Source organism: Sturnira hondurensis, unplaced genomic scaffold, assembly GCF_014824575.4.
Source record: "Sturnira hondurensis isolate 20B ecotype Veracruz unplaced genomic scaffold, ASM1482457v3 Scaffold0023817, whole genome shotgun sequence".
Taxonomy (NCBI): domain Eukaryota; kingdom Metazoa; phylum Chordata; class Mammalia; order Chiroptera; family Phyllostomidae; genus Sturnira; species Sturnira hondurensis.
Genome location: NW_028096448.1, coordinates 733,994 through 746,709, shown reverse-complemented (window position 1 = coordinate 746,709; position 12,716 = coordinate 733,994). Strand labels below are relative to the sequence as shown.

Genomic DNA, 12,716 nt, shown 5'->3' with positions numbered 1-12,716 from the left:
AAATAGTGTCCTGAATTGTGCTTCTGAGAGGCTGGCAATTTCTTGGTCGCTTAGAGTTATTGGCTCTGGGACTTTGAGTTCTTCTTGTGCCATCTTTCGGGTTGTTCGTGCCTGTTCCATAGCAGGATCAGAGCCCTAAAGTGTTCACTAGAACAGGGCAACTCAGTCGCTGGGTTGTGACATTGTATGTGGGGGCGGGGTCAAAGAGGGACAATGGCTCTCACTGGTCTTGCAGGGCAACTAAGTCGCTGGGTTGTGACGCTGTATGTGGGGGTGGGGTCAAAGAGGGACTATGGCGTCCTGTCCGCCGCCTGCCGCCACGGCCCTCACCGGTGCCGCAGTTGCTGCCATCACTGGGCCCACGCGATTCGTCCCACTGCACGCGAGTGTGCCACCGCCGTCAGCCCTCACCCCCTGGGGCCTGCATGGTCTGTCTCACTGTGCGCGAATATGCGCCCGAGGTCTGCCCCGCACCCCAACTGGTTCCCGTCTGCCTGCGCGCCTGGGTCGGGGGCCCTGTCCTGCCCGACCCTGCTCGCTGCTGGCTCCGCCCCTCTTACCGTCCCCATTGAACGGTTAGATGTAGTCGGACTTCCGTATAATTCAATTTTCTGTCGTTTGGTTGTGTCTTTGTTTCTCCAAACCTTTGTTGTATTCAAACTTGGTTGTGGGAGAAGGCACAGTGTTTCCACCTATGCCTCCATCTTGGCGGAAGTCCTATTTCATTTATTTTTGCTTATCATTATTATTTCCTTCCTTCTATTCATTTCGGGTTTTTTGTTGTTATTGTTCTTTTTCAATTTCTTTTAGGTGTAACGTTAAATTGTTTATTTAAGCTATTTCTTGTGTTTTGCCATTTTTTGTTTTTGTTTTTGTTTTTGTTTTGAGGAAGGCCTGTAATGCTATGAATTTCCCTTTTAGGATTGCTTCCCTAGTGTCCCACAGACTTCGGATTGTTGTGTTCTCATTTTCATTTGTTTCGAGGTATCTTTTGATTTCTTCCTTGATCTCATCGTTAACTCATTCATTGTTTAATAACATCTTATTTGCTTCCACATCTTTGTGTGTTTTTCAGTGTTCTTCCTGTGACTGATTTCTAGTTTCATTGTATTGTGGTCAGAGAAAATGCTTTAAAATGATTTCAATCTTCTTGAATTTATTGAGACTTTTTTTGTGTGTCCTAACATGTGGTCTATCCTAGAATATGTTCCTCGTGCATTTGTAAGGTATCTATACTCTGCTTTGGGATGAAATGCTCTGAAGATATTAATTAAATCCATTTGATCCAGTGTGTCATTTAAGGCTCTCTCATTGTTGATTTTTTATCTGGAATATCTATCCATAATCAGGGTGCTGAAATACCTGATTATAACTGTATTTATGTCCATCTCTCCCTTTATATCCATCAAGATTTGTTTCACATATTTAGGTGCTCCTATATTGGGTGTGTAAATATTTACTAGGGTTATATCTTCTTGTTGGATTGTTCTCTTTATCACTATGTAGTGTCCTTCTTTGTCTCTTACTGTAGCCTTGGTTTTAAAGTATATTTTGTCAGATATGAGTACTGCTACACCAGCTTTTCTTTTCCTTTCCACTTGCATGAAATATCTTTTTCCATCTGTTTACTTTTAGTCTGCGTGTATCTTCCAATCTGTGGTAGGTCTCCTGGAGGCAGCATATATATGGTTCTTGTTTTCTAATCCATTCAGCTACCCTATGTCTTTTGGTTGGAGCATTTAAGCCATTCACATTTAAGGTGATTATTGATAGATACATTTTTAATGCCATTTTATTGGTAGACTATTTTCTTCTGGGTTTTTTTCTTTCTCTTTTTCTTTTTCTTCTTAAAGCAAGCCTTTCAAAATTCATCACAGTACTAGTTTAGTGTTAACAAATTTCTTTAGCTTTTTCTTTTCTGGGAAGCTCCGTATTTCTCCTTCAATTTTAAATGATAGCCTTGCTGGGTAAAGTAACCTTGGTTGTAGGTCCTTGCTTTTCATCACCTTGAACATTTCAGACCAGTAGAGAGAGGTGTGAAATGAAACCTCTCCCTACTGGTCTGAAATGTTTCTCTTGAGTAATCTGATGACAGTCTAACTGGGGCTTCCTTGTAGGAAACTACCTACTTTTCTCTTGTGAGTTTTAGGATTCACTCCTCGTCTTTAAACTTTGTCATGTTGATTATTATGTGTCTCAATGTAAGCCCCTTTGGGTCCAATTTGTTTGGGGCCCTCTGAGCCCCCTGAAGTTGTGTGTCTTTTTCCTTCACCAGATTAGGGAAGTTTTCAGTCATTTTTTTTTCTTTAAATAGATTCTCAATCTCTTGCTTGCTCTATTCTCTGGTATTCCCATGATATGAATGTTGTTATGCTTCATGTTGTTCAAAATGTTTCTTAAGCTCTCCTTAGTTTATTAAATTCTTTTTTCTTTTTGCTGCTCTGCCTGGTGTATTTTTCTACCTTTTCTTTCAAATCACTAACTTGATACTCTGCTTCATCTAACCTATGGTTTATTCTTTCCAGTGTATTATTTCTTTCAGATATTGCATTCTTTATTTCTGACTGGTCCGTTTTTATGGTTTCTATGTCTTTTTTCATGATGTTGAGCATCCTTATAATTAGTACTCTAAACTCTATACCAGATAAATTGCTTACCTCAATTTTATCTAGTTCTTCTGGAAATCTTGTTCTTTAATTTGAGGCCTATTTCTTTGTCTTCCCATTTTTGGCTGCTTTTTTGTATTTGTTTCTATGTAGTAGGTAGGTCTGAAGGACCCTGATGCATGCCTAAGTCAAACCCTGCCTGCAACTGGCCCTGGGCAACCTATTTGGAGCTTACAGTGATCCAAAGCATGTGGCTCCCTCTACTGAGCCTGTGTGTGTGCAGAAAGAACCAGGCTGTGCACCAGGGCCAGCTCTTATCAGCATGGGCCTGGGGGAGGGTCATCCAAAGTCTCATGGAGCTCCAAGAGATCCACCTTAGTTGTTAAACTAAGCCTCAAGCTATAATCAGCAGCCAGGCTTAAGCTCCACAGGTTGGGGCAGAGTAATTCTCTGAGCAGGACTATTTCTTCTCCTCAGGCTGATGCCACTTGGATGGGAGTACTCTGCCTGAGCAAGATGGCTTCTTCAGTATGGAGAATGACTCAGCACAGGAATCCTTCTACCTATTCCCTCAGTTCTCTCCCCAGAGCCACAAACCCCAAACTCTCCTCAAGCTTCTCTAGTCTACTTGGCCCTCCCTCTGCTGGAGCCCAGGGTAAGTGGCTGCAAATGAAATTTTGTGCATTGGCCCTTAAAGAGTCTCTATGAATCTCCAGCTGTCTCTTCCTGGTATCCAGAGACCCTACTGCTTTTCACAGCTAAATGTTTTCCGGATTCCTTTCCAGCTCTGGTGCTATAGGCTGGGGAGCCTCATTTAGGGTCTAGACCCCACACTCTTCAGGGAGGACACCCAGCCACTGAAATATCCCTCCAGAACTTCAGCTGCTGCCCATGGTAGCCCAGCCAGCCCTCCTGTACCTCCTCCACACTCCCTATCTGTCTTGTTATAGTGAAATGGCTTCTTCTGTCTGTCCTTGGTTATAAGGCTTTTTTCCAGCTAGTGTTCAGTTGGTTATTCAATGATTTCTCTGTAATTTAGTTGTAATTCCACATTGGCCTGGGAGGAGATTAGTGTAGATTCCACTTACTTCTCTTCTATCTTGGATTGTGTGGAGGTATTTTTAGAGTGCCTTCTGTGCATAGCAGTTTTCTTAGATCACAAGCCAAGAGGACACTCCACTGCTCTGAGAGTTCTCTGGATAAAGAAAGCCCATGTGTTTCCTTTTCATCTGTGCCCACATTATACTAGTGCTGTTCAGCCCCCAAAAATAGTGGGGAAGAAGAAACTCTGGCTTCCATCTTATCCTCAGACAGTGCACAATTAATGCCAACAATAAGAAGAGGATTGATGGATTATTTCCTTCCTAAATCTATCACTTATCAAGGAAAGAAGAGTATGTTAAACCCATTGGCTGAATAAATTGTATAAGCCCAGTCCTGATATTTACTGGTAAGTATGATTACAGAGATTTCTTGGCACCAGCTAATGATCAGTGCTACAGACTGAAACATTATCTCACAAAAGAAGTTTCTGGATCAACCAACATGTTCCGCAAGTCACACAGGTCAAGAGGTTCTACCTGTACAAGGTGAGGCTTGGCTTTCATTTTGATTATTCACCAATACACCAGAACTCTTGTCTGCAACTACATAGTGTCCTCCAACGTAATCACCACAGAAGGGTGTGCATTCATTCTAACCATAATGGTTCTTTTGGAACTTTGCTTATAACTGGTTCATCAAACACAAGGGAAAATAAGTCACTGTTTTTATAGTCTACTCTATAATTCATGTTAAAAAGAGAAGGAGGGGTGAGGTATTGAGACTGTCACTGGGGAATCAGTACACACAAGATATCAAGTATAATGAAGACAAGAGAGCCCAGACTGTGAACTCTCTGAAGGTCACCATAGTGTCTGACCTCACCTGGTGCCTAAAACAGTGCCTGACATACAATAGGCAATTAATAGGTGCAGGTTGAAATAAAAAATAATTGAGAGAGAAAGGACAAATGAGGCAGCATTATGGTCAACTTGGTAATCCCAATATACCACGCTCACAACTTGTCTGGACCAGCTAAGGATCCTCCCCTATGAGGTAGACTGTCACTATTGAACTTCAAAGGAAAGGAGGGTTTAAATGCTCTTTTCTTCTCTCTCTTAAAAAAAAAATCTAACCAAGATATAGGGCTAGGCTTTAACTAAAAATATTCTAGGTCTCAATGTTCATAACCACATATTTAACACAAAGGCAAATTGATACCAGAATCATAATAACCAAAACAGACAGTTTCAAAGCCAAATGTTTTACATTTGGACCAAAGCACACAAGTCAGGATAGGCTCTCACGGTGGCCAGAGGCCTTGTGGATCCTTCCTTTCATGCCTAGCCCCCTTATCCAGGGCCAGAGCTTTGAAGTGGAGGTGTCAACCAATGACAACCAGGTCACTGTGCTCTGGCCCTGCCCCCAGGCAAAGCAGGCATCTCTCTGTGGAAGGGCCCTGTTTTGCTTCTGTCTGAGTCTGGGAAGCCTGAGGTCCCTTGAATTTAGCCAAGACCCATGGAAGCCCCCTCGGCACTCCATCTGTCAGTGGACTCTGGAGTTCGCTGCTCTCCAGGAAGGGCTACTGGCCAGGGCTAACAGGGACAAAAGCTCTTTCCAACATTTTCTATGAAAGAAAAGAGATTCAAAAGACATCCTGCCCTAGGGTGGAGTAAGGAGTGTTGGGAATAGATAAGAGGTCAGCTTTGTTCCGACAATCAAAATCTACTGTTTTACTTCAATTTTCTGTGAACATGAATAAGAAAGAACTTTTTTTCTCCATTCAAATTGCACACACCTTAAAGAAAACAATGGCCTGAGAGAGCATCATCCTGAAGCCAACTGACTTTTGTTTCCATAGAAATCCCTGAAATGAGCAAGCCAGTCAGTCATATCTGGTCCCATCAAGAAAATCTGACATCAGTTCAGAAATTCCAGGGTGGTCCTTTCCTTCACAATGCCCTCCCTTGGGCATATTGCAATTTTTATTAGTAATAAGGTCAAATAAAAGTATTAATTATATTATTGACTACATTCTATTAAAGAGCTAAGTATGCTGAGCCCTGTGCTTAAAGTCAATCATCTATTCCTCATGGAACTGCTGTGCAATAGGGTTTATCCCTATTTAATAGAAAGAAAAATAAGGAAAGTAGATGAAACCCCAAACAGGATAATAAATCCACAATATGGTGGTGTTCCTAATGTAACTAACACATATTGCTACAGGTTATTTTTTAGAGTTCTCTGGGAATCATTTTGTTACTCTGTTTTGTGACAGTTGAAAGACAATGATGCTATGTGAGCAGAAAATAAGACAGACCTGTGACAGCATAGAGAATAGAGTTGTGATCAAATAAACTTCAGGAACTGGGTTAATCTGATACCTGATGCCAGTCACAGCCAGAGCTTGGCTGCCAGGTATTTAAGTGTGGACTCTAGGAGGTAAGTACACACACAAAGAGCTTCCTCTACTTAAATGTTAGTCCCTCCTGACCTCTAGCATCCCAGTGCTGGCTTGTCTGACTCTGGCCTATCTCGCCCTAACTCCAAGGCATCCTGTTGATCTTTGAAGTTGTAAGACCCAGAGAAAGTGATTCACAGTCCAATTCACTAAAACCTAGCTTATGTCTTGCACATAATAATGCTCAACAAATACTTGCTGATTCTTTGTCAGAGACTCTGATTAACCAAGTGAGAGTGGACATACTTCACCCCTCTGTGCTCCTGAGTTGGGCTTTCTCAGAGACACATTCTATTGTAGGTATCAAATGATTACTGAGTTGTCATCACCAACTGGGTCCACCTGAGAAGCAAGTATGTTGTACAGGTGTCCATGTGTTGACCTTCAGTGGTTTTTCCCAACCCCAGGATGGATGTCAGTCAGCCAGGACTGAAGGCTGCTTCTGTCCAGGTTGGAGGTTTTCAGGGTATGAGGCTGGGCTCCCCAAAACTTGAAGCTAGTCAGAAATGGCCTAGGTCACTCATGGGGCAAATATTTGTCTTTGCTGCTGCCTCCTCTTCTCTGTCCCTAATCTTCTTGGTGTTCAGTTTCTCATTTCTTTAAATATCCCACTAAAGCATTAATTAATAATTAAGGCAGGATATTTACATTTTGAATGCAGACTCAAGTCTAGAAAACTTTCAGACCTAAAAGAAAGCAGTTCTAATGGGGGAGACAATCAGGGAGGATGAAATAGTTCAGGTCAAGAATCCTTACCTGATTTTCCAAAAAAACTCATACTCTGGCAGTAATTACTTGGAGCACCTACTCAAAAAGCTAATGCTGTCCTACATTGTACAAAGCACCATGTACAAGAAGGTCGCCATTATAGTAGCCTCACAAGAGAATTACTGGAGAGAGTCAGCATTCTTTTTCATAAACCACCACCTGCTTGAGGAGAAGAGGGTAGGAAAAGAGCAGTGAGGGGAGAGGAGACAGATTCATTTAGCAAATACTTTCAGGACCCACACTATTTAGCAGCCACTCAGGTGAGCCCTGGTCTTGGGCATAGAGAAGATAAAACATAAATGGAGCTCATGAGCTAGTATAGGAGAAGAAATATATAAGACATATTGCAACATAACACATCAGGTCTTACAAAGCCAATAGGATCGGAGGACACATGGATAAGATTATCCACAGCTAGCCTGGGTTTTCAGAGAAGTGTTCCCAGAGAGAGCTTACTCACATTAAAGATATGTATTTGGTCTGGTTTCCAATAAAATAGTGGTGAAGATATCCTCCACCTGGCTTTCCTCTGTCAACACTCTGCACTTGAGCAGCTGTCTGTGCATGCCCCTGCAGCTGGAAAGCACCCCAATTCAACCATGGAAGACTGACTCCCTATCCTGCCTGGCCAGCAAGCTTCAGGTTCATGAAGAAGAAGAATGCCAACTAAGGGGGTGGGGCAAACGTGTAAGGAGGAAAAAGAATCACATTTGCTGAATTTCCAGAAATATTTGTCAACAAGGTCATCTCAGAGGCACAGGCCGATCTAGGTTTTGTGGACCCTGGAATTTAGACAATTTGGGGACTATTTTTTAGGAAAAAGAATTTGATAAGGTTTCCTCTACAAGTTTCCAAAAACATGACTTATGAACACATTGCTAGGGCCTTTTGTAGAAACACAGCTCCTGCAAGAGTCTAATTAAGCTTCATGGACTTCATGGAAAACTACCTTCATTCAGAAACCCACAAATGGTCTTTCTCTGGAATTGGGACCCACCACACTTCCCATTGCTTAATCATTCTGAACTACAAAGGCAGCATGGGCAGGTTGTCAATGGCAGAGAGAGGAACATGTGCCAGAACAGGGATTCCTCTACCTGTATCTGTGAGGCTCCAAGAGGGTGAAATGTCAGTTTTGGAGTACAAACTTTTTTTTAGCATTTCAGCCTGGCCTCTGAAATTTTCAAAGCAAAGCAAATTACAATACTGGGTGAAAACAAATATAGATTTCATATTGCTTTTTGTTGATGTTATCCTAATGAGTGAAAGACAGAAGATATTTGTTTTAAAAGAGTATATCAAAAATAGTGTCTCTTAATAGTTTTATTTTTCAAAAATTTTTAGAGATTATAAAGGTTAGAGATTATAGAGATTATAAAGTTTCAAACACCTCACATTAATGGCAGTGACATGCTTATTGCCTTTTTTCCCACCTAACGTACATACTTGCTAAAGATTAGGGAAAGGAGTCTCATGAGAACCAACCTGGACCTGCACTGTCAGAATCTTTCTTTTAAAAAAAATCACATCAAACTTGAGGAGGGTGATGTGAGGTGGATGTAGACAAACTGGGAGAAACTAAACTGTGTGTCTTTGGGGCAAGGGTGGAAGGACTGCACCATTGTCATTGCCTGCACACAGTCAAACCTGATTCTGCATTAGCTCCACCCTCAAAACTCCCTAAGACACTGCCTCATCCAGCTTTTGTTCTGCCTGAAGCTTTGTCAGCAGCTGAGCTTTATGGACAGCCAACAGGCCGTGGCAGGTGTTGGGATGATTTTGGCCTTTTGCTAACATGCCATAGGTCCAGGACTGGTGGCAGCCAGACTTCACAGTGTGAACCCTCATACACTCATCCAGGCCCTGAACAGGCAACTACAAACTGTGGATCACTTTGTAGCTCCAAATAGGTAGCCCTGGCCTGGTCACAAGCAGTATTTGGCTTGCACCACAGTCCCTCCCCAAAGGACCCAGAACCAACACACTGGTGGCCAGCTTTAGACCACGGTAGAACACCACCTGATTAGCTCTACAAGTGGCACATCCAAAAGGAAGTCTTGGCAGGCACCAGAACCCTTGGGGCAAATCCTGCTCAGTGGGTCAGTCTCCACACAGCAGCTCAGATGTTGGGGTGATGGGCAATTCTCATAGTCAGTTGGCCTGAGGGTCAGTACCACTCACTGCTATGCCAGCAGCAATCAGGGCTCAACGACAACAGGAGGGCCACACACCCACACAAGGGATAATACTGAAAGTCAGGTGACAAAGGAGACTGTACCACTGAAACCAATAGGACACTTACTACATGAGACTACCTTGGCAAGACTGAGAAATGTAGCAGATCTACCTAAGACACAAGAAAACACACACAAGGACTTCCGGTCAAGATGGCAATACAGGTAAATACCACTTGCCCCTCATACAACCACATAACAATTATGACTAAACTATAGAATAACTGCCATTCAGAACCATCAGAAATAGAGCTGAATAAAAGTCCTACAACTACAGAATTAAAGAAAAATCTAACTATAGAATTAAAGAGTAAACCACAGTAATGCTGGTAGGAGGGGCAGAGATGCATATCAGGCCAGACCCACATCCACATGTCATTGATAAAAATCAAGAAGGATATCTTAGGAGTGAAGGGTCCCAGCCCCACTCCAAGACCCCCAGCCCAGGGTTTCAGTTCTAGAATGAAAAGTCCCCAAACTTCTGGCTGTAAAAACCAGCAGGAATTGAGGCTGTGGAAGACAAACTGCTAGAGCCTCAGGCAGTTTCTCTTAAAGATTCTGTGCAGACATTACTCAGGCTCACTTCTTTTGGGCTCCAGCATGGGGGCAGCCATTGAAAGGCATCAGACATATATGAAAAGAAACTGAATTGTCTGGCATTAGGGTGAAACCTGGGGGGCAGTTTTTTCCCAGACAGAACTGCTGACAGAGGCCATTGTTCCATTTCTAGTCCTCACCATAGACCAGTCAGAGCAGTCATGTGGGCACCATATCTGAGACAGCATCATTGGCTTACATTGTTTTCCCCACCCTGGTACTTTCCTGAGATCCTGCCTACCACCCTCCCCACCCCGCCCATAAATTCTGGCTCACCAAAGCTATTTACAGTGGCTTTCCCATATGAATGGCTTGTCTTGGCCCATGTTTTGTATTTTCCTAAATTTCTCAAACAAGCAGCATCTGGCTTCAGTGAGCCCTGAACCTTTTACTAAGTTGCCCCAGGCTTGCCACTAGCAACAGCCAGGCTTGGATCACAGCCTGGTCTCTCCTGGCTACCTCAAAGGCCAGCACAAGTAGCAGCCATCTACAGATCACTTTTTGGTTTATGCTGTGTGATCCAGAACAGAACACAATCAGTGGCTGGCCTTGGATGTGTCAACAGCAATTAAGGCTCAACTACAACAAGACAGTATATGCAGCCCACACAATGGTTCCACCTTGAACACCTTGAACATGGTACATTTATATAATGGAATATTACACAGCAGAAAGAAAGAAGGAACGCCTACCCCTTGAGACAGCATAGATGGAGCTAGAGAGCATTATGCTAAGTGAAATAAGCCAGATGGTAAAAGACAAATACCATATGATCTTACTTCCAAGTGGAACCTAATCAACAAAACAAACAAGTGAGCAAAATAGAACCAGAGATGTGGAAATAAAGAACAAATTGATAGTGACCAGAGAAGGGGGCATACCAGGGGAAAGTAAGGGAAGGGTCAAGTCAAAGAAAGATTAAAACAATTTGGTGAAGGACATTAAACATAGAAATTCAGGAAGTGCAGAGAGTTCCAAACAAAATAAACTCAAACACTCCCATGCCAAGGCACATCATAATTAAAATGTCAAAGGTTAAAGACAAAGAGAGAATCTTAAAAGCAGCAATAGAAAAGCAGTTAGTAACCTACAAGGGAGCTCCCATGAGACTAGTTTTTTGATCCAATCATGTACTGATGGGCACTTAAGCTGTTTCCAGTACTTGCTATTATAAATAATGCTGTTATGAACATTGGGGAGCATAGGTTCTTTTGGATTGGTGTTTTAGGGTTCTTAGGATATAATCCCATCAGTGGAATTGCAGGGTCAAAAGACAGTTCCATTTTTAGTTTTTTTAGAAAATTTCATACTGTTTTCCATAGTGGCTGAACCATTCTGCATTCCTACCAATAGTGTATTTGGGTGCCCTTTTCTCCATAACCTCACCAGCAGTTGTTGTTTGTTGATTTGTTTATGATGGATATTCCCACTGGTGTGAAGTGGTATCTCTCTGTGGTTTTAATTTGCATTTTAAAGGGACTTCTTTCAAAAGGAGAAGGAGAGCCTTGGCTGGGTGGCTCAGTTGGTTGGGGTGTCATCCTATACACCAAAAGGTTGCAGGTTCGATTTTTTTTCTGGGTATATACCTAGGTGGTGGGTTAGATCCTCAGTCGGGGTGCATACAAGAGGCAACTGATTGATGTTTCTCTCTCATATTAATGTTTTTCTCCCTTTGTCTCTCTCTAAAATCAATAAACATGTCCTCAAGTAACAGGATGCAGCCACGTCCCCCAAAGAGGGATTTGTAATGGGGTCCAGAACTCAGGATGTTCAGGAAGTATTAAAAATATAGGATGTCCTTAACCCCAAAGTCTGAACGGGGGATGGGAAACATGGAGCAGGGCCACTGAGTTATTTTGCATACCAACAGTTTTACAAATCACCTCTAGAACAGTCATTTAACATATTTATAACTTTTAACTTATTTCACGAATATGTTAAATGGGTGTGGCTGTGCTTTGAGCCAGGGAGATGGGAGTGGCTTCCACCCAGGATGTAACTGGGAAGCAACTCCCCCTGGTTACAGTGCCTGCATGAGAACTTGCAGATGACTCGCTCCATGTCAGGGGAGCCATGCCTGCCCAGACTCACTATGGCGGCCCAGAAAAGCTGGAAAAATACAGGAATGCTGGCAGGTAGAGCCGATTGGGGGAAGAGTAGGAAATGGGGATGCAGAAGAAGATTGCTGCTGGGATTTAAACCCAGGTGTGGCAGCCATGCCAGGGAGAACCACACAGCTTTGGTGAGGTTAGGAAGCATGCAGCTCTGGGGCAACCTTTGCCAAACAGCTTAGGAAGCCATAAAGCAAGATATAGCAGCGATGCAGAGCTCTCTTTTAGCAGTTTGGAAGAATGCCAGGCGAGACATTGCGGGAAGGAAATGGGTGAAAGGATTCTTGCTGGTGGGCCAGGAGAAGATGCCATGGAGGTTTGGATTAAGAACTGGAGATAGAAGTAGTGACACAGCTCCTGGTGCTGGGAACATGGGAGGCCTGCCAGCCAATCATGGATTACTGGGAAGGCCTGGGGCTACCTGAGCCACAGACTTCTACTTCTTTTCCTGAGATATGGTACCCTGGACTGGACAAAGCAGGGGAGGAAGGACTGTGTGTGTTTGTGGGAGTTTTAAGGGACTTTGGGATTTTAATGAAGACAGTAAGTCATTACTCTAAGTCTGTAAAACTTTTGAATACATAATTCCTTTCCTTTCCACCAATCTCTGGCATTGAGAGCTGTAATTCCCCGGCAGTGGGCAAGACAAACCTAGTACAGGGGGACCTGGGGGAGGGGAATCCATTCGGTAAGATTTATTTATTTATCTTTAGAGGTGAAAGAGAGAGGGAGAGAAACATCAATGTATGGTTGCCTTTCGTGCGTCCCCTGCTGGGAGTTGGCCTGCAGGAAACCGGCCTGCAACCCAGGCATGTGCCCTGACTGGGAATCGAACCGCGATCCTCTGGTCCGCAGGCCCTCGCTCAATCCACTGAGCTACGCCAGCCAGGGCCCAGTA

At 43.2% G+C, this 12,716-nt stretch overlaps 1 long non-coding RNA gene across 1 annotated transcript; it reads right to left on the bottom strand.

Moving 5' to 3' along the window:
* Positions 1–59: 59 nt before the first annotated feature.
* On the bottom strand, positions 60–12,062 carry LOC118981263 (uncharacterized). The gene is made up of 3 exons (XR_005065311.1): positions 11,983–12,062; positions 3,534–3,538; positions 60–71 (listed from the first exon to the last, which is right to left on the bottom strand). It is a non-coding gene; the product is annotated as an uncharacterized LOC118981263 (long non-coding RNA).
* Positions 12,063–12,716: the final 654 nt, after the last annotated feature.